The sequence below is a fragment of the Piliocolobus tephrosceles genome, chromosome 14, assembly GCF_002776525.5.
Source record: "Piliocolobus tephrosceles isolate RC106 chromosome 14, ASM277652v3, whole genome shotgun sequence".
Taxonomy (NCBI): Eukaryota; Metazoa; Chordata; class Mammalia; order Primates; family Cercopithecidae; genus Piliocolobus; species Piliocolobus tephrosceles.
In genome coordinates, this window is record NC_045447.1 from 24,034,076 (window position 1) to 24,056,387 (window position 22,312).

Genomic DNA, 22,312 nt, shown 5'->3' on the forward strand with positions numbered 1-22,312 from the left:
CTGTGGAGCACCTCCCTTGTGGATTTGTCAGTGAAAAAAAGACGAAGAGGTCCCTGCGGTCACAGCATTTATATTCTAACAAAAAACAATTAACAATGAATGTAATAAATGCTCATATTAAATGGTATATTCCAGGGTAACAAGCACTGTGGGGAAAAAGGACAAAGGGGACCAGGGTAAGGGGACAGGGTTGCAGTATTAAAGTAGGGTGGTCACACAGGGTGGGTCTGTGAGAAACCCTAAGGAGGCACAGAAGATGTGCTCAATGAATATTTGTTGCATTGAATTCGTGCTCATTTCTTTCCTTCTGAGGAAGCAGCATTCCAGAGGAGGTTGGAGATTGCCCCAAGCACCACAGCAACTGGGCAGGAGATTCTGGTGAAAACCCAGGCTGCACACTCCTCTGCAGTGTGGCATGACTGTCTGTTCTCCAGAAGGAGACACACCTTGCAGATTCTTCCTCACTGAGCCTCCTTTGACCTGTATGCTCTCAAAACAGCTGGCTACCCAGCCCATTCCTTCCGCATTCTCATTTTGCCCCACCCCAGCTGGTCTTCCCACCATGCCTTGCTTAAGCCTGGAAAATCCGAGAGCTCGTTGTGGGCTGTGCTCATCGGTTCCCTTCTCCTAAGATTCTCAGTTCTCTTTTCACTTAAAAATCAGTGTTGAGCACCTCCCTACTTATGCTCAGCACTATGTGAGCAAAACAACCACATTACTTGCCTCCGTGCAGCCTCTGTGCCCCGGAGAGGTCAGTGACTCAGACAAGCAAATGTGTGATTACAAACTGAGGGCTGTGCTTTGGAAGCAAATATAAAAAGCTATGAAGACGTCTAAAGGGGATCTGATGAGGAAGGCTCTCTGAAGAACAGGCATTTGAACCCAGATCCAAAGAGCTAGTAGGAGTTAACCAGGTGAAGGAAGCGGGAGAGGCAGAAGGCAGTTATCTCTACAGTCCTGTGGCTGTCATGCTGTGCACAGAGAAAGCCAGAGGCATAGGTGCAAAAGATGCATCGTGGAAGATGAGGTTTCAGGAGTCAGTAGGAACCTAGCCATGCAGATCTTCCTGATCCAGAATAAAAATTTTGCTCTTTTTCTCCAATACAATGGAAAGCTACCGAGAAGTTTTCGGGAGGAGAGCATTGTGATCACGTCTGTTTGTTTAAGTCACCTTTTTTGTTGCATTTGGATTTTGGCTGGGAGGTGCAAAGTGGGAAGAGACCTGTGAGGAGGCTACTGTAGGAATCCAGGTGAAAGGTGACGGAACTTGGCTAAGTGTGGTGTCATGTAGACAGAGCTATGGTTCTGAGGGATATTTAGAAAGTAAAACTCATGGGACTTACAACCCCAGAGAGCTCCCTATGTCCCCACCCTTGTTCCTGAGCAGCCCTCAACTCCTATAGTTAATTTTTCCTGGATGTGGGTGTCAGTTTTAATTGAGGCAGGCTAGTTAGGGATATGGGAAACTGGAGTCAGGGGCCCATTAACTCCTGGAGCTGTAGGTTAGGGTGGGGAAGGAATCAGGAAGCCTCCTTCAAGGTGACTGCAGCTAAAATGAAGAACGGTGGTAAGGCCAAGGGGAGGCTTGTGGCTGGACACAAGGGATGAAGGCATGGGGAGCAGAGGTGAGGGTGGAGGTAGGCCCTTGCCTTGAAGGCTTGGGGTCCTGGAGCCCAGCTGAGAGTTGCCAAGAGTTTTCAGCCCCAGATGGCATCATCAAAATTGCTCCTTAGAAAGCCTGCTTCCTCAGTACAAATGCATCTGCCCCCGGCCACCTGTGCCCCCCGGCCTCAGTGGGGTACCAGCAGTGCCCTGCATGTGCCTGCTGCCCAGGTTTGGGCAGCAGAGGGCTCACTCCCCTTATCCTCTTCCCTCCCTAGGGAGCTCCCAAAGGAATTACAATCTCTGGAAAGCAAGTAGAAAAAGGCTTTCTTGAGAGTTGTTTCAATCCCACCAGGATGTAACATAGATTTCAATATTTTACAGGAAAATAAAACTACACACATGCAGCCAAAATAAGCAGCTCTGGCTGGGTGCGGTGGCTCACGCCTGTAATCCCAACACTTTGGGAGGCCAGGGCGAATCATTTGAGGTCAGGAGTTGGAGACCAGCCTGGCCAACATGGTGAAACCCCATCTCTACTAAAAACACAAAAATTAGCCAGGCGTGGTGGCGCATGCCTGTAATCCCAGCTGCTCGGGAGGGTGAGGCAGGAGAATCGCTTGAACCCAAGAGGCAGAGGTTGCAGTGAGCCGAGATTGTACCACTGCACTCCAACCTGAGAAACAGAGCGAGACTCAGTCAAAAAAAAAAAAAGCTCCCACATTTGCCCGCACATTTGCAACTACAGGTTAAGAAATTGTTTCTCAGAGTAGCGAAATGACTTCCCTCAAGTTTACTCAGCCTCCAAGTGTCAAAGTTGGGTTCTCCGACTCCTTAGGTCACAATGCCTTGAGGAACATCCATCTGCACATTTATTCTTTTATCCACTCTTCCATTTAGGACACTCAGAGCACCTGCCATTTACTGGTTCCTTCATAACACCTTACAGTTTGCAAAGCCAATGTGATTATAACAATTTATTTACAGTCACCATCTTTGTAGGGACAGCTGAGCTCAAATCCCATGTTTTCCAGTTACGGAATCATCTTGGTCTAATTGCTTAATTCTTCTGAGCATCTGTCAGAGTACCCACCCTGATAAGAATCTGTGATAGTTTAAAAGAGAAAACGGACAGCATCTTGTCTTGAGAAAATGCTGTCAACACAGATCTCTCTCCCTAAAAGTTGAAAGACAAACTAAACATTTGGGTAAAAAAAATCCTCAAGTCAACCAGCAGATGGCAGCCTCCACCCGGCTTCAGGAGGGCACTAACTGGGCACTCCTGGTAGATGTGTTGAAGTGGATGGGGCAGATGACTACTGGACTTCTTAGGCTCATAGACACCTTTAGGTAAACAACTTTGCCTTCATGCTAATTCTTCTCTCCGTAAGAGGCTAGAACTCTTCGCAAAAGTGGGAAGGAACTTGGCAGGCCTCCTCCTATGTTCTTGACTTGACTTCCCATCTGCTACACAAAAATGAGCACTGCCTCACTGATCACCTCTTGCAGATGTACACTGGGGTGGGGGGACAGGAACATGAGACACAGGGAGTATCTGGCCTTTCTAAAGTTTCAGTCCCACCAGGATGTAACGTAGATTTCAATATTTTACAGGAAAATAAAACCACACACATGCAGTCAAAATAAGCAACTCTGGCTGGGTGTGGTGGCTCACACCTGTAATCCCAGCACTGTTCTAAAGTTCTAAAGTTGGCCTGTTCTAAAGTTCAAGGACTACCAGCCTTTGTCTAACATGTTTAAGGCCTCCATCGTATCCATGCCCCGTCACTCATTAACCTGCTTTGCCAGCCCCTCATTGTTGGTTGTGAAGGCCCAGCATGCACATCTTTTGTTGTTCTGTGCTTGTCCCTTTGGCTTGTTTCTGGCCCCTTAGCAAGAAGACTTTGATCCTCCCTCCCTGCCACTTAACTCACTAGCACAGGGTGAGGCACATCTAAAAACGTGCACTTGCTCCTGTTGCTATTGCTTCTGTCTTCCTTTTCATCTCTGAAGTCTGGTTTAGGTGGTGATCCTTTTGGATTATTCTAAGCAGCTTGTGCAACATTGAGAATAAAGTCAAGGGCCTTACATCCCTAGCACTTGCCTCCTAGAGCCAGTCTATGCCCCCAAAGAGCTGTAGCGTGATCCTGTAGGAACGCTGAGCTGTGATCTACCACTCCGCTGCTGACCCCCTCCAACTCCGGCCTTATGGCTCAGAGGAAAGTGGCCTGAGACATCACAGTAGCCTCCAAGGCCTATATTCCCTGACTTCAACCCCTCTCTCCTGATACTCTAGGCACGCTGCCTCCCTGCTATCTCAAACCCAGCAAGCACACTCCTACAGCAAACCCTTCTCCTGGAATACTCTTTCCTCTAACACATGCATGGCTCACTCTCTCATTTCTTTCAGGCATCTCCAATGTCATCTCCTCAGTGAGACCATCCTCATCATCCTACATAAACACACACACATCACACCTATACGTGTAAAATCACACTCACACATGCACACACACACAAGCCTCCCCATTCCCAGTATTCATAGTGCATTTTCCACCTGACACACTACTGGCTTACCTATTTATGTGCATGCTTTCTAGGAGTCAAGCTCCATGAGAGCTGGCACTTTGTGTGTTTCGCCTCTGTCGTGTCCCCAGCACCCAGAACAGAGCCTATTCTATTATTCCTCAATCATTACGTGTTGACTGAATATATGGCCTAAGAGGAGAATGCAGCCTTCTGTAGCCTCACTTATTGTCTATTTAATTTGTTGAGTGCCAACTATATTCCCAGATCATCATTTTAAAGCTGAAACAAACTCAGAAAGGAAGTGATTTTCTTGAAGCCACCAGGTAATCATTGTAGATTCGAATTCAGTTCCCACTCACCCACACCATGAACTCAACAGATAGGAGCCTAAGAATGTAATTTAAAGAAACAGCGAAGGAATTGTTCTACCAAGAACTGACAGAGGCAGCCTCTGCTAAGGAAGGACAAGTTAATGGGCAGAGATTGTTTGACAACTGAGAGATCCAGCAGGATATTTACAGAAAAAAAAAATACCGTAAATGTCAGTCTTTTCAAAAACAGAACCTGTTATATTTCCAACCAGAATAACTTCTCCAGGGACTTCATACGTGGTATCTTGGAGAGCATTCTTCCAATTTAGGACAGAGGTCCCTACCAGCCAGCTACACTGAGAATCACCATTTCTCATGGATCAGTGGGAAAGGGGGCAAAATTAATTGACCTTTCAAGGCTTTGATTTACCATCTTTAACTAAAATAGATTACTCAGATGATGGGGGGAGAGAGCAAGGGGGATTCCCCAGGTATGGTAGGAGCGTAGCTACACTGGATTCACTTGATTATGTTCTCAAGAGCTTCTTCAGTAAAGGCCTCTGTTTCCCAGTGTGAAATGAAGCTTTGATTATCGCCAGAGGCATCAGCTTTTCACATATTTTTCTACCACCAGGGCCTTTTGAGCAGCCAGCCAAGAACAAGGCAGAGCAGATCTTCTGGGTATGAAAGTGGTTTGGGAAAGAGACACAGTAGACCCAGCTCAGCAGGAGCTGAGGACCACTCTCCACCTGGACACCCTTCGGGTGAGCATCAGAGTCAGATCTGAAAAACGTGTCTCCACCAAAAAGCCACATTCAAAGGTATCAAAGAGGCTTCAACTCAGTGCTCACCTTTCTTTTGTAAGTCTTGGTTAGCTCCAGAGCAGGCTGCGGCGTTCAGCACTCCATCTCCAATGCTGCATCCCCAGTGCATAGCACTTGAACATAGTAGTTGCACAAATAAGATCTCTTTATTAAGAAATAAATGTATAGTAACTGCCTGGAAGTTATTGGAAAGGATTTAGGGGTCACAACCAGGCCTACCAGGAAAGAAGTTTCCATTCAATTAATAGATGTGTCTTACTAATATATTCGTCATCCTAGAATGGAACATATTTAGACCACCTGGATAGTGAGAAACCAGAAACTCCACCTCTTTAGAAAGAAAAATGGAATAATAAGTAGGGACATAGTCTCTACCTTAAAATCTCTGAACATCTGTCATGGAAAGGAGAGACCAGACATACCCTACTGAGTGACAGAGAAGAACTAGGCTCTGATGGTGAAATCTATAAGGGAACAAACTGCACTCCAATAAGAAAAGAACTTTGGGCCGGGCGCGGTGGCTCACGCCTGTAATCTCAGCACTTTGAGATGCCGAGGTGGGTGGATCACAAGGTCAGGAGATCGAGACCATCCTGGCTAACATGATGAAACCCCGTCTCTACTAAAAATACAGAAAATTAGCCAGGCGTGTTGGTGGGTGCCTATAGTCCCAGCTCCTTGGGAGGCTGAGGCAGGAGAATGGCGTGAGCCCGGAAGGTGGAGATTGCAGTGAGCTAAGATTGCACCACTGCCCTCCAGCCTGGGTGAAAAAGTGAGACTCCATCTCAATAATAATAATAATGAAAAAAGAAAAGAACTCTGAATAACCAAAGCCAAGCAAAGAACAAACAAGCTGTTATACAAACAAGCTGTTATAGAAGTTATACTGGAAGATATTGGAAGAACTCTAGGCCTTGGGGGTGGTTCAGACATTGAATAAAGTGGTATTGTAATGTTCCCTCCAGCCCTTAAGTGTGCTTACCTTTTGTTGAGTTAGTTGTTGCATGCAAGCTGTCAAAAACGTTTCTATTCCAGGTTTTCAGTCTCCAGCCTGAGTTTCAAATACAACAAAAGGAAGGACAATTATGGAAGTGTCAAGACACCACAAAACACAGACGTTATTCTTAAGAAGATGACTCCTGGGGGAGACAGAAAGGGGAATAAACACAGAAGTGCCGACTGTTCGTCTGCACAGGCAGAGTCCTTCCCTCAGGGAACATGCTGGGAAGGATCCATAATTGCAAGTTGACAAAATCCTAAACCTTCTAAAAATTCAGGGTTTAATTAGTTTCTCCAAAGCAAGTACCTTACTGGAAAAGAAATCTGCAGCCTTGACCATGTTCTATTGCAGGAGAATCTCACTGCCTCTTCGGTCAGGATAAATTCTGGAAGAGATTGCTCCAGGCAAAACTTCACTTTTAAATGAGCCTGTCTAAACTTTACTTAGAGAGTTACAAGAGTCTTGCTCAAAGATTTCATCCATGTAAAGGAGACCTTTAGTGTAAAAAGAGATATGATGTTATGATAGCATCCAGCCCCCAGCCTCAGTCACCACTGAATCCTTTTCTTTTTCCCCACATAATTCCCAAGGGCATTCAAATGAAATTTGAATGTATATCATGTAATACACATCTTCAAAACTAAGGCTTGAGATTGGGTTATACCCAAGATTTCTGGGCATGCAGTCAGGAAATTGCCTCTTTGACCAGATTGAGGGTGCGTTGGAGGCAGGAATCATTCCTTAGCATTCTTTGTATCAGCAGTACCTGGCAAAGATGATAGCAATATGCAAAGTCAATGAATGAATTAATTGATGGGTGGTTTGAAGTCCTGGTTCTGCTATGAAAGTAGCTATGTGACTTTGGTCACATTACACAATGTCTCTGAGATACAATTTTTTTCATATATAAATCAGAAATAAGAATAACTATTTCATATGATTGCAACAAATGCAGTGGTGTATATAAAGTGTCCCAGTCTGTGTCTGGCATATAATCGGTGCCCAGTAAATGATATCTCCCTTGACTCTCTACAAACATCCTTCACACAACATAAATGATCAATAACCATTTGACTGGCTGCTTAATAAGTGGAACTAGTATGAATGCTTTCAATTAATTTAGGAGGAAGAGCAGACAGATTAGGTCAAGTGCCTTGGGTCATGCAGTTGCTTTATGCAGGAGTTTGAGGACAGAGGGAAGGAAGCAAATGTAAGATTTAAGTACATCTCTGCTAAGTATGCGCTAGCACTTTGCAGCCAACACTTGTATTTGTGTTTCATTTGTACTATGATTTCTACTTTGGTTATTTGCATTCCATAAGGCAAAGTCCTTGATCTTCCAGAGGTTCACATCTTTAACAGCTATTCATAGTAAAACTAAACAAGGAGATACAATAAACTGTACTCAAAGTCATTTATACTTTAAGGGAACCACATGGTAGATTCCTACAGTATCTGCCCCACCAAGCCCCCAAAGAATTTATTTCTGCAAATGAATGTATATTTGATGCTGCAATCAGGAAGTGAAATATGTGTCAACCAGCTCCTTAGCTGCAGGGAAAGTAAGGACAAACTCATTGGCCACTTATTCCAATCATCACATCTATGTCCATGGCATAATTTGTTCTAGTTTCTCCCACTGGTCTCTGTTCTCTTTTTCATCTCAACGATTGAAGTTTGCTTTCTCTTTAATCCATAAACCACTGCAAATCCTTCTGCAAAAACATACTATAGAAGAATATTAAAAACATGAAATTGCTTACAGATTACCACTTTTAAAAAGATATGTGACTTCTTTTCCTAAGATTCACCGTCTTTAAATGCATGATGATGCTAAAAGTAATAACATCAAACACTTATCACAGTTCCTGACATATGCCAGCACTTTTGTAAGTGTTTCTTCTCATGTAAAAACTCACTTAATCCTCACAAAAATCCTATCAGGCAAGTAGTATTATAATCTCCATTATACAAAGAAGAAAACTGTGACACAGAGAGGTTGATTTTACAACTACACCATTGAGGACATGCACCACTTAATACAATTAGGATTAAAATGAAGCGCTTTCATTTAGAACCCCATCATCTGGGAGCTGTGAAGATGGCTATGAACATAATCAATACACTGCTAATGGTGCAAAAAAGTCAGCCCACACAGTTCGGACACCAATGGTAATAATAAGGAGTAAATCCCATTTTCCTTCTACCATGGAAATTCCACCATCAGAAACTGCAGAACCTGACCGCAGCAAGGGAAAAAGCTGAGAAGAGAGGTCATTTCATGCTGCAATTCTGCTTGAAGGAGAAACAAACCTACAGGATGAAAGGACAAGCACCCAAATGTCTTCTCTGCCTACAAGTCAGGCACATCATTCTGCAGGCTCCTCCTGAAGAATGGAGATTTTTTTTTTCTGCAGCATGAGGGAATTGAGACAGGGATTATGAGGTCACTGTAAAGGGAAACCTGCAGCCTCAGCTCCTGACCACAGTCTGGAGGGTGACTCACACTGTATTCAGACAAGCAGGTCTTGCCAAGCTGGCCTGATGGAGAAATGGCTCTCACCAGCAGCTTGGAAACTGTAGTCCACAGAAGGCATACTCTGCTGTTCTCCAGTTCGGAGTCTCCTGAATCCCAGGGGCCACTGAAAGCTGCATACGAAGTGTCTACTGAAGCCATTTTTCTTTGCAGCAACACTCAGAAGAACCTATTTCCAGGTCTGAGAGTCTCGCTGCCTTCAGAGTTTGGAAACAAACTGCAACCAGATGGACATATATCTTCACTGAGTTGTGTAAGGAAGTGGTCAGTTCTCCCACCCTTCCATGGCCACACTGAGGGAGCAAAACCCCATACAGAGAAGTGCTATTACATAGGCCTAAACCAGGACCAGAAGATGCATCTTTTCCATTCCCAAGAGAGCTTCCTATCAGCCCAACATTGTCTGCAAATAACACCAAGCTGTCTGGTCGCCTCCTGATTTGCTCCCCTCACCTCTTGACATCTTCTACTCTAATATCTGATAATCAACCCAAGCTTTAGCACTCCTTTTGTACCTGCTAACTGGACTGGCATTGGCATCTTACACCTCTTTTTTATTTTTCTTTTTCTCTTTTTTTTTTTTTTTTTGAGACGGAGTTTCACTCTGTCACCCAGGCTGGAATGCAATGGGGACATCTCAGCTCACTGCAACCTCCGCCTCCTGGGTTGAAGGGATTATCCTGCCTCAGCCTCCTGAGTAGCTGGGATTACAGGTGCCTGCCACCACATCTGGGTAGTTTTTTTTTTTTTTTTTTGTATTTTTAGTAGAGACGGCATTTCACCATGTTGGCCAGGCTAGTCTTGAACTCCTGACCTCAGGTGATCCACCCAACTTGGCCTCCCAAAGTGCAAGGATTACAAACCTGAGCCACTGTAGTCGGCACCTCTTTTTACATAATGACCCCAGTCCAAGTCTGGTGTATGTCTTGTTTAAACCTATCCCAAGACCTAGATACACTTGTGGGCAGGTAGATTATAAGCATCACTAGCTAGGCTGCTAGAAAAGGGTCACAGGAAGGAAATTGCATGGGATGGAGTAACCACAGGTTGGCACCTACAAATAGTAGGTCAAGAAAGACCTCTCTGAAAAGGTAACATGAACCTAGACCTTCAATGTGGTCCGTGGCATAGTTAATGCACAAAGCCTGGGGAGGAAGCATCTTGCTAAGTAAAATGCCTTCTGCCAACACTTTTATGTCCATATCATCTCTGGTTTCAAAGCCAATGCAGTGGTCAGGTTCTCCTTCAAGCATGTGCCTCTAAGGCTCTCCACTTCTCTGCCTTAGGGCTTTCTCAAGAGTATGGGAAGCCCACTCAGATCTGAGCCAGAAATATTTTCAAAATGGAACATCAGCTAGTGAGGAAGAAGACCAGTGGACGAATGTCCCAGGCTTCTACAGGACAATTCAGAGGGGGCCTCATGGGGATCCACGGTTGCACAGAGCAGGAACTAATTGAGCATACCACATATTGGCTTTTCCTCCATCCCTGTCTTACCCTCACTCCTGGTCCCTCACCCCTATATCTTGGGGCACCTCCTAAGCCCTTGTCTCAGGCTCTGCCTTAGGCCTGATAAGCTGAGGCAGAAGCTCACTGTGGTTACATAGTGAGAACCGGGAGCTCCATAGGAGACCAAATCAGTGAGGTCTATGTGGACCAAACAGTGAACAGCCTCAGGAAAAGCTTTACATTTCAGTCCTCAGTACCCAGGTGGTCAAGGTAATGGAGCCCACCATGGGAATCCAACAGACAGGGTTGGAGAGTGCTGGAGGAGGGCATAGGATCTGGCCTCACCAGGGCTACATAGTCTTTAGGTCTCAACTAAGATGACTAAGGCTTAGGGCAGGAATTGGGACTGGCAGGAAAGGGACACTGAGCCAGAAGGCTGCTCATAGAAACAGGGCCAACAGGGAAGCCACAAGATGCAGGTCTGACTCAACCATTATGCAAGAACCCAGAACTCATCTCTAGCACATTGGATATGGCATGAAAATAACCGCAACTTTCCTGAATGCTGTCTGTTTACAGTCAGTCTGCTAAGCAGTTTTCATAATGAGCTCACTTAGACTTCAAAACTACCTTATAAGTTATTCTCCCCATTTATAGATGAAGAAATTGAGGCCACTAAACTCTAGAATGAAGGTTTAATCCAGAGTTACTGGATTCCAAATTCCATGCTCAAGACAACCAACTACCCTGCCAGGGTCTGATGGTGCTGCAGCCAAGGTTCAAGGTCAGTGACTGGCCACCAAGATATAAGCTTGATGGCTGAAGGTGGGAAGGCCTGGGAAAGGTAGGAACTGACCCTCAGTGTCAAAGTGCACACACAACATGGGTCCACTGGCACCGCCTGAAAGGAGATATTTCCTTTGCCACAGACTAAGTCCTGACAGGACACAACGCAGCTATCTTCCCATTTATGAAGGAATGTTTCTCAAATTTGTCTTCCACTTTCAAAGCCATAAGGGAAAAGACACCAGGTAGGGGCGAGCAGGATGCTTGGCTACATGTCATGTAAAAAAGAAACCACAGCCATCCTTATATTTGCACAATATGCACCCATTTACAAAAACAATTCTAGCACCTGAACTCACAGCCCTAGGGGTGGGCAGAGCAGGCTATATAATTCCCACTTCAGAGAGGAGCAACCTGAGGAGCAGAGATGTTGAGAGGCAGAATGGTGTGGTAGAAATACCAGTCACTGGACATGAAACCAGGAATGCCTACTCTAGTCTAAGCTCTACCCCAGACTCACCTGGATTCACCATGGGCTTCCTATACTTGCTGGTGCTGACTTTATGGACTGCGTGTTGGAGAGGGAAGAGTCCAAAAATGGAAAGAGCATTCCTGAACAGTTGCACAGAGCAGAGATCAAACACAACAGAAGCAATGAGCAAACAATACATTTTTACAGTGTTATGCCATCGAGCTTATGGAGCTGTTTGCAGTTAGCCTACCCTGACTAATATATTCCTTCTGCAGTCAAGCCTGCTTTCTCCTCTGACTTTAGTCCAGCAAATTTAGCATCCTTTGGAGATTCTATCCAGTGCTTTCTAAGTTGGATTTCACTGATAGAATGTTCCTTGGTTCCTGGACCCTGGTCCTTGTTCAGTCTCTTCTCTATTACTCTGAATATCAGTAAGAAGGCAAACCCATACATTACCCAGCTCTCCTCCCTGTCAAAGGAGAGCCAGTTCCATCAGATAATCTAAAAGACTGATCACAGGGCACCAGACCCAGTCCCAGGAGATCCGGGGCTGACTCAGCTTCTAATGCACTTTGTCTCCTTATCCATGTGTCATCCACTCCATCTCTAAAATGAAGAGGTTGACCTCAGTCATACCAAAGCATCCTGCTAACATTTTAGGATTCTAACACATAGACTCAAAGCACAAGAGAGAAGGATGTGAGTTAATTAGTCAAAGCTGTGAGATAATTAATGAAGGTAATTTCCCCAGACTCTGAGGGGAAAAAAATTCTATCGAAGGGGAGAGAATTGTTCAAGCTGATGTCATGTTTATGAAGGCAAAAGATCAGAATGTTTCCACAGCACATGTCCAGTGGTTTGAGAGGTAGCAAGTAAGAATGGAGAGGCCGTAGGTGCTGGATTTGGGCAGGTCTGGGTTCAGTCCTCACCCTTACTCCTTACTGGCCGTGTCTCACTCTGTCACCTAGGCTGGAGTGCAGTGGCGTGATCTTGGCTCACTGCAACCTCCGCCTACCGGGTTCAAGTGATTCTCCTGACTCAGCCTCCTGAGTAGCTGGAACTACAGGCGCACACCACCATGTCCACCTAATTGTTTTTGTTGTTGTTGTTGTTTTTGTTTGTTTGTGTGTTTTTTTGTATTTTTAGTAGAAACGGGGTTTCACCATGTTGGCCAGGCTGGTCTTGACCTCCTGACCTCAAGTGATCCATCTGCCTCAGTTTCCCAAATGTTTCACCTTTCTAAACCTCAGTTTCCTCACTTGTTAAGTGGTACATCTCAGAAAGTTGTGGTCATTAAATGCAATCTTGTGAGTAATGCACATAGTAAGTTGCAGAAGGGAATTCCCTTTACTCTCATCATGCCAGGGTGAGGATGAAGCTGTTTTGTGAAATCAGAGAGGGATACAGGCATTTCATTTTTGCTTGTATTTATTCATTTATTTCAAAATCATATGTCAGACACTGTCAATACAGAGGTGAATAAAGCATGGCCCCTGACCTCAAGGAACTCTAGGTGGACAGACAGGGCCATACACAAATTATTGAGCTCCTAGTGTGATAACTACCTCATACAGGTATGAGAAAGCCGGCCTTTCCCATTCCAGAAGCATACCAAAGGTAGACACATACAGATGTTCATAGAAACATATACAGAGACGTCCACTGGAATTACAGCTATACATTTTAAGCAATTGAAAAGAATCAAATGTCCATCAATAGGAGATCAAATAAAATGTAGCAGATGAATAACTAGAATCATTAACATGTAGTCTTTAAAGCTAAGATTAAGTGAAAAATGCAGTGACCAATGCAAATGCAGTTGGATGCCATTTAATTAAATTTTGAAACACACAAAATGATTTGTATTTTTCATAGATGCATGCATATGTGTGATTTATGTGCATAAAACTATATATTTTTAATGAACTAGAATCCATGTCAAATTATGAACCCGGTTGTTTCTGGGAAAGGTAGAAGGAAAATGAGTCCAGGGATCATGGTCAAAAGAAACAGTATTTTCATCTGCAATGTTTTCCTGATGTTTTTAAACATCAGAAGAAAATATGATAAAGCTAGAAGAAAATATGATAAGATCTTAGCATTTGTTAATTTGGATAGAGGCAATATGTGTGATTGATTGTATTATGAGTGCTTTTCTGTATTTTTTATAAGTTTCTCAAAATAAAAGTTATGAAGTATAGCAGTGGGTCATACAAAGAAGTGATGAAAGTGTCCTTTACCTGTTAGCCTAAGTTGACTTTCAGGAAACCTCAGAAGGCCCTGGCTAGAGAACAGGATTGAAGCAGGTTAGCCAGTGGTGATGAAGGCTCTTGGGGACTGTCAGTTTACCACAATGACACTATACAGGAGACAGCACAAAGAGTTCGGTTTGAAGTTACAAAGACCTGGTTTTCAAACTTCTGTATTTACCACTTAACAGTGTGTCAAGTTCACAAATGTACCCACACTTCAACTCTGATATGTATTGCTTTGTCTAATGAATCTAAGTCTTCATTTCAGTTAGCAGATAAAGTGTGGACTTTAAATTCTATATGGTTTAGCCAGGTGCAATGGCTCACACCTATAATCCCAGCACTTTAGGAGTCCAAGTGGGAGGACTGCCCAAGCCCAGGAGTTTGAAAGCAGCCTGAGCAAGACCTCCTCTCTATTGAAAATAAATAATAAAAAATAGCTGGACTTGGTGGTATGCATCTCCTTTCTCAGCTATTTGGGAGGCTGAGGTGGAAGGATCACTTGTGGAGCTGTGATAATGCCCTGCACTCCAGCCTAGGTGAAAGAGTGAGACCCTGTCTCAAAAATAAAAAGTAAAAAAAATAAAAATGAATTCTATATAGTTTATTCTTAGTTTGAGCCAATAATTTTAAACAGTTCCTTTAAGAACTTTTTATTCTCTCTCTAAAAAATATAATAAAGTCCAATCTATGGTTTTTCTTCCGGCCATCACCAACTCCTCTCCTTGGTGCCTTCTGTATGTTGGAGCCCTGAGTCACAGAGCCTGTTGAATGCTGGTGTCAGAAGGAACATTCTTGATCTAATTGCATCTGCCCTGCTAGTGTTTGCAACTGAACTCTTTAGCAGATGAAACTTGGAGTCTGCTGTCTCTTTTTGGGCAAAGTCTAGGTGCTCCCTGGCTAACTCAGCCACACTACTTCCAGACCTTTCTGGGGACTTTCCATGAATCCATTCAGCCTCAGGTCAGATGGTTTGCAGTCTGTGCAGCCTTCACTACAGAGCCACTTTGGCCCTGCTATGGTGAGACCCTCTAATGAGCATCATACTCCATAAGCTCTCAGCTGCTTCTAGGTCTTGTCCACGGCCCACAGGAACCAAGAGCAGTTTGAAAAAGCTAAACTTGAGCCTTCCTTGGCGTGGCAGGCACTATACTGGCATGTTCTTTGGGGGAGCTGCCTGATATTACTGCAGCATCCTGTGAAGTGGCTTTGCCTGGCAATTCCCCAAGCAGAGTAGAAGAACCACCCTCTGTTCTGGATGCCTGTTTCACTTATCTTAAGCACTTTTCCTTTGTTGTTCAAATGCCCAGGCAGTTACAAACTAGAACACAGGATGGTTCTGTCCTCTCTTTTCTCCTGCTCTGCCTTCTCCTTTCCATAAAACCCTAGGCTGCTGTGATGGCTAATTTTATGTGTCAATGTAACTAGGCCACAGTACCTAGATATTTGGTCAAACGTGTCTGGATGTTGCCGTGAAGCTATTTTATAGATAAGATTGATCTTAAATCAGTAGATTTTGAGTAAAACAGATGACCCCCCATAATGTGAGTGATCCAATCAGTTGAAGGCCTTAAGAAAAACTTTGCCTTCTCTTGAGGAAGGAGGAATTCTGCCAGCAAATGGCCTCCAGACTTGAGGTACACCATCAACTCTTCTCTGGGTCTCTAGTGGGCCGGCCCACCTTGCAGATTTGGGATTTGCCAGCCTTCATAATCATGTGAGCCAGTTATTAAACACCTCCCCAACTCTCCCTCCCTTTCTCTCTCTCTCTCTGAATATTCTCTGAATATTCATTGCATTCTGTTTCCATTGTGTGTGTGTGTGTGTGTGTGTGTGTGTATATATATATATCCCATTGGTTCTGTTTCTCTGAAGAACCCTGACTAATACCGCTTGAGCCAACCTCATGCTGAGCCTTAATGGTATAGAGAGGTAAATGTTGAGGAGTCCTCTGGGCTTAGCATTTGATGTGATAAATGAGAGATAAATGAATTCAGCAAATTATTTTCTTCTCTATAAGAACCAGCTTGCGGCCGGGCGTGGTGGCTCACGCCTGTAATCCCAGCATTTTAGGAGGCCGAGGGGGAAGGATCACGTGGTCAAGAGATCAAGAGCATACTGGCTAACATGGTGAAACCCCGTCTCTACTAAAAATACAAAAAAATTAATCGGGCGTGGTGGAACGCACCTGTGGTCCCAGCTATTCAGGAGGCTGAGGCAGGAGAATGGCGTGAACCTGGGAGGCAGACTTGGCAGTGAGCCAAGATCGCACCACTGAACTCCAGCCTGGGCAACAGAACGAAACTCTGTCTCACAAAAAAAAAAAAAAAAAACAGTTTGCAAGGACATGGTTTTGCTAAGGAGGTCAATACCTGTTCTCTGGAATAATGAACTTGAAGGAGGTAGGAGGTTGCCAGGAAACTATGACTAAAAGAGAAAAATTCTAATTCATTATTACAATTTTTACCACCATTACATTATGTTATCTTGGACACATCTTTTCATCTCTGAGCTTCTATTTGTTCCACACAGTTGTGAGAATGTGCTTATAAAAGATGTGGCTTCCTCAAAGATCTAGAACCAGAAATACCATTTGACCCAGCAATTCCATTACTGGGTATATACCCAAAGGAATACAAATCATCATACTACAAATTACATTCATGCGTATGTTCATTGCAGCGCTATTCACAATAGCAAAGACATGGAATCAACCCACATGTCCATCGACGATAGACTGGATAAAGAATATGTGGCACATGTACACCATGGAATGCTATGCAGCCATAAAAAGGAATGAGATCATGTCCTTTGCAGGGACATAGATGGAGCTGGATGCCATTATCCTCAGCAAACTAACACAGAAACAGAAAACCAGACACCACATGTTCTCATTCATAAGTGGGAGCTGAACAATGAGAACACATGGGCACAGGGAGTGGAATAACACACACTGGAGCTTGTCGGGGGGTGGGGTGCAGGGAGGAAGAGCATTAGGAAAAATATCTAATGCATGCTGGGCTTAATACCTAGGTAATGGGTTGATAGGTGCGGCAAACCACCATGACACATGTTTACCTATGCAACAAACCTGCACGATCTGCACATTTACCCCAGAACTAAAAATAAAAATTTTTAAAAAAGAGGTGGCATACTGCCTGATGCACAATTAGAGGTATAATTAGTCCTCAATTAGTCAGAGTTATAATTATAACCACTAGCATTAATGCTTATGTTTTTGATATTTTGCCATGTGCCAGTCGCAATGCTAAGTTTAATTGGGATCAAGGGTCTAGGGTCTAAGGTCTGGAAGGGGTGATGTGGTCAGAGTTCAGTGGCCACAGGTGAGGTCATATGGGGTGCATATGCACAACGATACATTTTAGACGGCCAGACCTTGGCTGAGTTATAAGCCAGGTAGGGGGTAAAGTAGGGATTAGCAAGTAGTCAACTATGATGGGACAGGTGATTTGGGGTCATTGGAATCAGAGTTGAGAAATGGAGAGTAATGACTACTACTCCTTCCCACATCTCTTGTCTCAAATTATATGATTCTGCTAAACTTGCCTTTGATCCCAAAAGACATCTGTGCTGGCACCAGCTTTACCGTCTACCCTGCTGAGTAAGGAGCGAACGTTCAAGCAGCTTCACCCATGGAGTCCAAGGAGGATGGGAAATTCCCCTGGAAGCCCAAAGTGAACCGAGGCCAAACTCTGGGCTTTTTCTGAGCAAACATTTTGAGAGAAACCAAAGTGATGATGATATAGAAGAACAACTGGGGCTGTCCCCTTGCACCGAAGCAAGACTGATGAAAACACAGGGATTAGTACAGATGATTCATTGCCAGTGCCTTCCCTGAGAGTGTTTGCTAGTGGCGACCCAATAAATACCGAATCTCCAAAAGCGCTGACAATTCGCAGACTGGGCTTGGGAGTTACAGAAATCACTTCCGAAATTGGTGGGAGGAAAAAGCGAGGTATGGAGACATGGGGGCGTATCCCTCTTCCAGAATTCATGTTCCTTCCTTTGGTAAGATACTTTCTTCCTCTTAAGTGTGGGTGACTCTAGAATCTAGATGAATGGTGCCTGAGATCCCAACCTTGCATCCCTCCTGTGTGGGTGGGAATTCATGTTCCTCTGTGAGTTCTGTCTCTGACACCGATGAGGAGGGGTGGGAAGCTGTGAAGGCAAGAGGGGTAGCTGCCTCACCTCTGATGATTAATAGTGAGGAAAAACTAAAGGTCTCTGGAGTGCTGCTTCAAACAGAACCTACAGTGAACAGAGCTTTAAAATAGGCAGTATTCTGTTCAGTATCTTGACTGTCATGGTGGATCCACAAATCTACATGTGTGATAAAATGTATAGAAGTAAACACAAAAGAGAGAGACAGACTAAACAGAACGAGTTAAACAGGGGACATCTACATAAGACCAGTGGATTGCATTGATCTCAATATCCTGGTCTTAATTTCCTATTGTGCTATAGTTTGGCAAGATAGTACCACTGGGGGAAAAAGGGCAAGGAGTACAGATTTTTTCTGTATTATTTCTATCTTTAAAAACAGTTTCATTGTTTTTTATTGATTCAAATACCATACAATTCACTCGTTCAAAGTCTCAATGCAATGGCTTTTAGTGTATTCACAGAGTTGTGTGTCTATCACCCCAATCAATTGTAGAGCATTTTCATTATCCCAAAAAGAAACCCCTTACTCCTTTACCATTACTTTCCGACCCCACCATTTCCCAAGCCCTAGGCCACTGCTAATCTACTTTCTGTCTCTGCAGATTTGCCTATTGTGTACATTTCATACAAGAAGAGTCATGAAATATGTGGTCCTTTATAACTAACTTATTTTACTGAGCATTTATTGTACCATGTGTCAAAGTTTCATTTCTTTTTATTGCTAAATTGTTATCCATTGTATTTGTTTATTCCTCATTCGACAGACATTATTTGGGTTTTTCCAATTTTTGGCTACTATGGATAATGCTACTATGAATATTCATGTACAGGTCTTTGAGTGGACATACATTTTCAGTTGTCTTATGTATATACTTAGGAGTGAAATTGCTGAATCTATGGTAACTAACTCTACATTTAACCTTTTGACAAACTGTCAGACTGTTTTCCAAAACATCTGCATCATTTTACATACCCATCGTTGGAATGAGGATTCCAATTTCTCCATATTCTCATCAACATTTTTTATTATTAGTCTTTTTTATTATAACCACCTAATGGGTGTGAAGTGGTATCTTATTGTGGTTTTAATTTGCATTTCTCTGATGGCTAATGAGGTCGAGCATGTTTTCATGTGCTTATTGGCCATTTGTGTATTTTCTTTGGAAGAATGTCTATTCCAACTCTTTGCCCACCTTTTAATTAGGTTATTTATCTTTTTATTATTGATCTTTACTATTTCTTATAATTGCATGTGAATTTATAATTAACTCAATAAAAATTTCCATTTAAAAAAAAGGATGCTGGGGGAAAATGGAAGGGAATTCAGAGGAAAAAAGTACAGTCATGCATCACACTCAACTCTGAAAAATCCATCATTAGGCAATTTTTTTATTGTACAAACATCATAGACTGCACTCGCACTAACCTAGATGATACAGCGTACTACAAACCTAGGCTATATGGTCTAGCCTTTTGCTCCTAGACTACAAACCTGTATAGCATGTGACTGAGCTGAATACTATAGGTCATTGTGACATGATGGTAAGTACTTATGTATCTAAGCAAAGAAAAAGTACAGTAAAAATAAAGTACAAAAAATTTAAAAATGGTACACTTTTATAGGGTGCTTACCATGAATGGAGCTTGCAGGACTGGGAGTTGCTCTGTTGGTGAATGAGGGGTGAGCGAACGTGAATGTCTAGCACATTACCGTACATGACTGCAGATTTTATGAACACTGTACACTTAGGCTATGCTAAATGTATGTTTTAAATTTTTTCTTTCTTCAGTAAGTTAACCTTAACTTACTATAACATTTTCACATTATAAACTTTGTAATTTTTTAAAACTTTTTGAGTCTTTTGTAAAATACTTAGTGTAAAACAAACACATTGTACAGTTGTACAAAAATGGTTGATTTCTTTATATCCTTATTCTATAAACTTTTTCTATTTTTTATTTTTTACTTTCAAAACCTTTTGTTAAAAACTAAGATACAAATACGCACATTAGGTTAGGCCTACACAGGGTCAGGATGATTAATATCACTGTCTTCTGCCTCCACGCCTTGTCCCACCAGAAGGTCTTCAGGGGCAATAACACCCATGAAGCTCTCTCTCCTATGATAAAAATGCCTCATTCTGGAATACCTCCTGAAGGACCTGCCTGAGGCTGTTTTACAGTTAACATTTTTTAAAAGAAGTAAGAGGAGTATACTCTAAAATAATGATAAAAACGTTAGCAAATGTGTCCACCAGCACCACAGTTGTTTATTATAATTACCGCATATCAAGTGTTACATATATACCGAATATTTTTATACAGCTGGCAGTGAAGTGGGTTTGTTTACACCAGCATCACCATAAACACAAAAGTAATGCGTTCTGCTGCAAGGTTACAATGGCTAAGACATCACTAAGGAATAGGAATGTTTCAGCTCCGTTATGATCTTGTGGGACCATCATGTATGTGGTCCGTTGTTGACGGAAACATCATTAGGTGGTGCATGACCATATTTCACTGGAGAAGACAAACAGATGACAACTCAGCACATGAAAAGATGTTCAACATCACTAGCCATTAGGGAAATGTAAATTCAAACCACGATGAGGTCTAGTGACACACCTATCAAAATGGCTAAAATAAAAAGTAGTGAAAGGAAACAAAGGTTGGTGAGGCTGCAGAGGAACTGGGTCACTCATGACTGCTGGTGGAGGTGTAAAACAGTACGGCCATTCTGGAAATAGTCTGGAAGTTTCTTATAAAACAAAATATGGACTGCCATACAACCCAGTAATTGTGCCCTTAGGCATTCATCCCAGAGAAATGAAAAGTTATATTCACACAAAAACCTGTGCATGATTGTTCACAGCAGCTTTATTCATAATAGCCAAAAACTAGAAACAAACCAGGAGTCCTTCAACAGGTTACTGGTTAAACAAACTGATTCATTCACACCAGGGAATAGCACTCAGCAAGAAAAAGGGGCAAACCTTGCATCAATCTCCAGAGAATTAAGCTGAGTGAGAAAAGGCCAAGTTCAAAAGGCTACATAATGTAGGATTCCATTTATGTAACACTTTTGAAATGACAAAATTACAGAAATGAAGAATAGATTCATTGTTGCCAGGAGTCAGGGTGGGAGAGGTTCAGGAGAGAGAGGCCAGGTGACAATAAAAGGGCAACATCAGATGACAGAGCTATCAAAATGTTATGTATCTTGGTCGCATCAATACCCAGTACCCTGGTTATGCTATTGTACTATATTTGTTAGGATGTTACAACTGGGAGAAACTGGTAAAGCCAGTACTACACCAGCTCTCTCAGATCTGTCCGATATATTTCTTATAACAGCATGTGAATCTACAATTATCTCCAAATAAAAAGTTTAACTTTTAAAAAAGCAAGAGGCAATGCCTTCATAGCTCCACATACAACTGTACCAATTAGTAACTGTGTGATTTGGGGCAAGTTAGTACTGTCAATTTTTACATCTGTGAAATGTGGATAATGCCTACTCACATAATCCTGGTAAGGATCAAATAAAAATATAAGTGAAAGAGCGTGTAACTGGCTGGGTACAGTGGCTCACACCTGTAATTCCAGAGCTTTGGGAGGCCAAGGCAGGTGGATTACTTGAGGCCAGGAGTTCAAGACCAGCCTGGTTAACATGGCAAAACCCTGTCTCTATTAAAAATACAAAAATTAGCCAGGCGTGGTGGCACATGCCTGTAATCCCAGCTATTCAGGAGGTTGTGGCACAAGAATCGCTTGAGCCCAGAAGTCAGAGGTTGCAGTGAGCGGAGATTGTGCCACTGTGCTCCAACCTGGGTGACAGAAGGAAGCTCTTGGGAAAAAAAAAAAAAAAGGAAGAGACAATAACTAACAAAGAAATTACTACTACAACTGTTACTATTCCCTGTCCCAATCCTTTAGTGCAGTCCACAGTGGAGAAACGTCCATTCATCATCATTTGACTTCCCCATTTGATAATGATGTAGCCACTGTGAGAAAGGCACCCGAACACAAACACACTAAGTCACACTCGAGTGGGAGTGATAAGAGTTTGCCAACATGGGAGGGTTCAGGTGCTTTGAAGGGCTCAGTATTAGAAGGAAACGGGCCAGGCTTTGAGCACTTGTCAGCACCTCTCAGAGAGAAGGTGCAGGAGACAGGCCATGCTGGAATCAGGTCACAAGGCTTATAGACTTTGGTACCTGGAAGTGGGCCTTCTGACCTCCCTGCCTGAGTTTAAATTTCCTCTTAAACTTGTGGTCTTGAGAAGGCCACTTCTCTCTGCCCCAGGTTTTTCTTGCCTGTTAAACAGAAATAACAATACCTCCCTTACATGGCTGAGGAGATGATC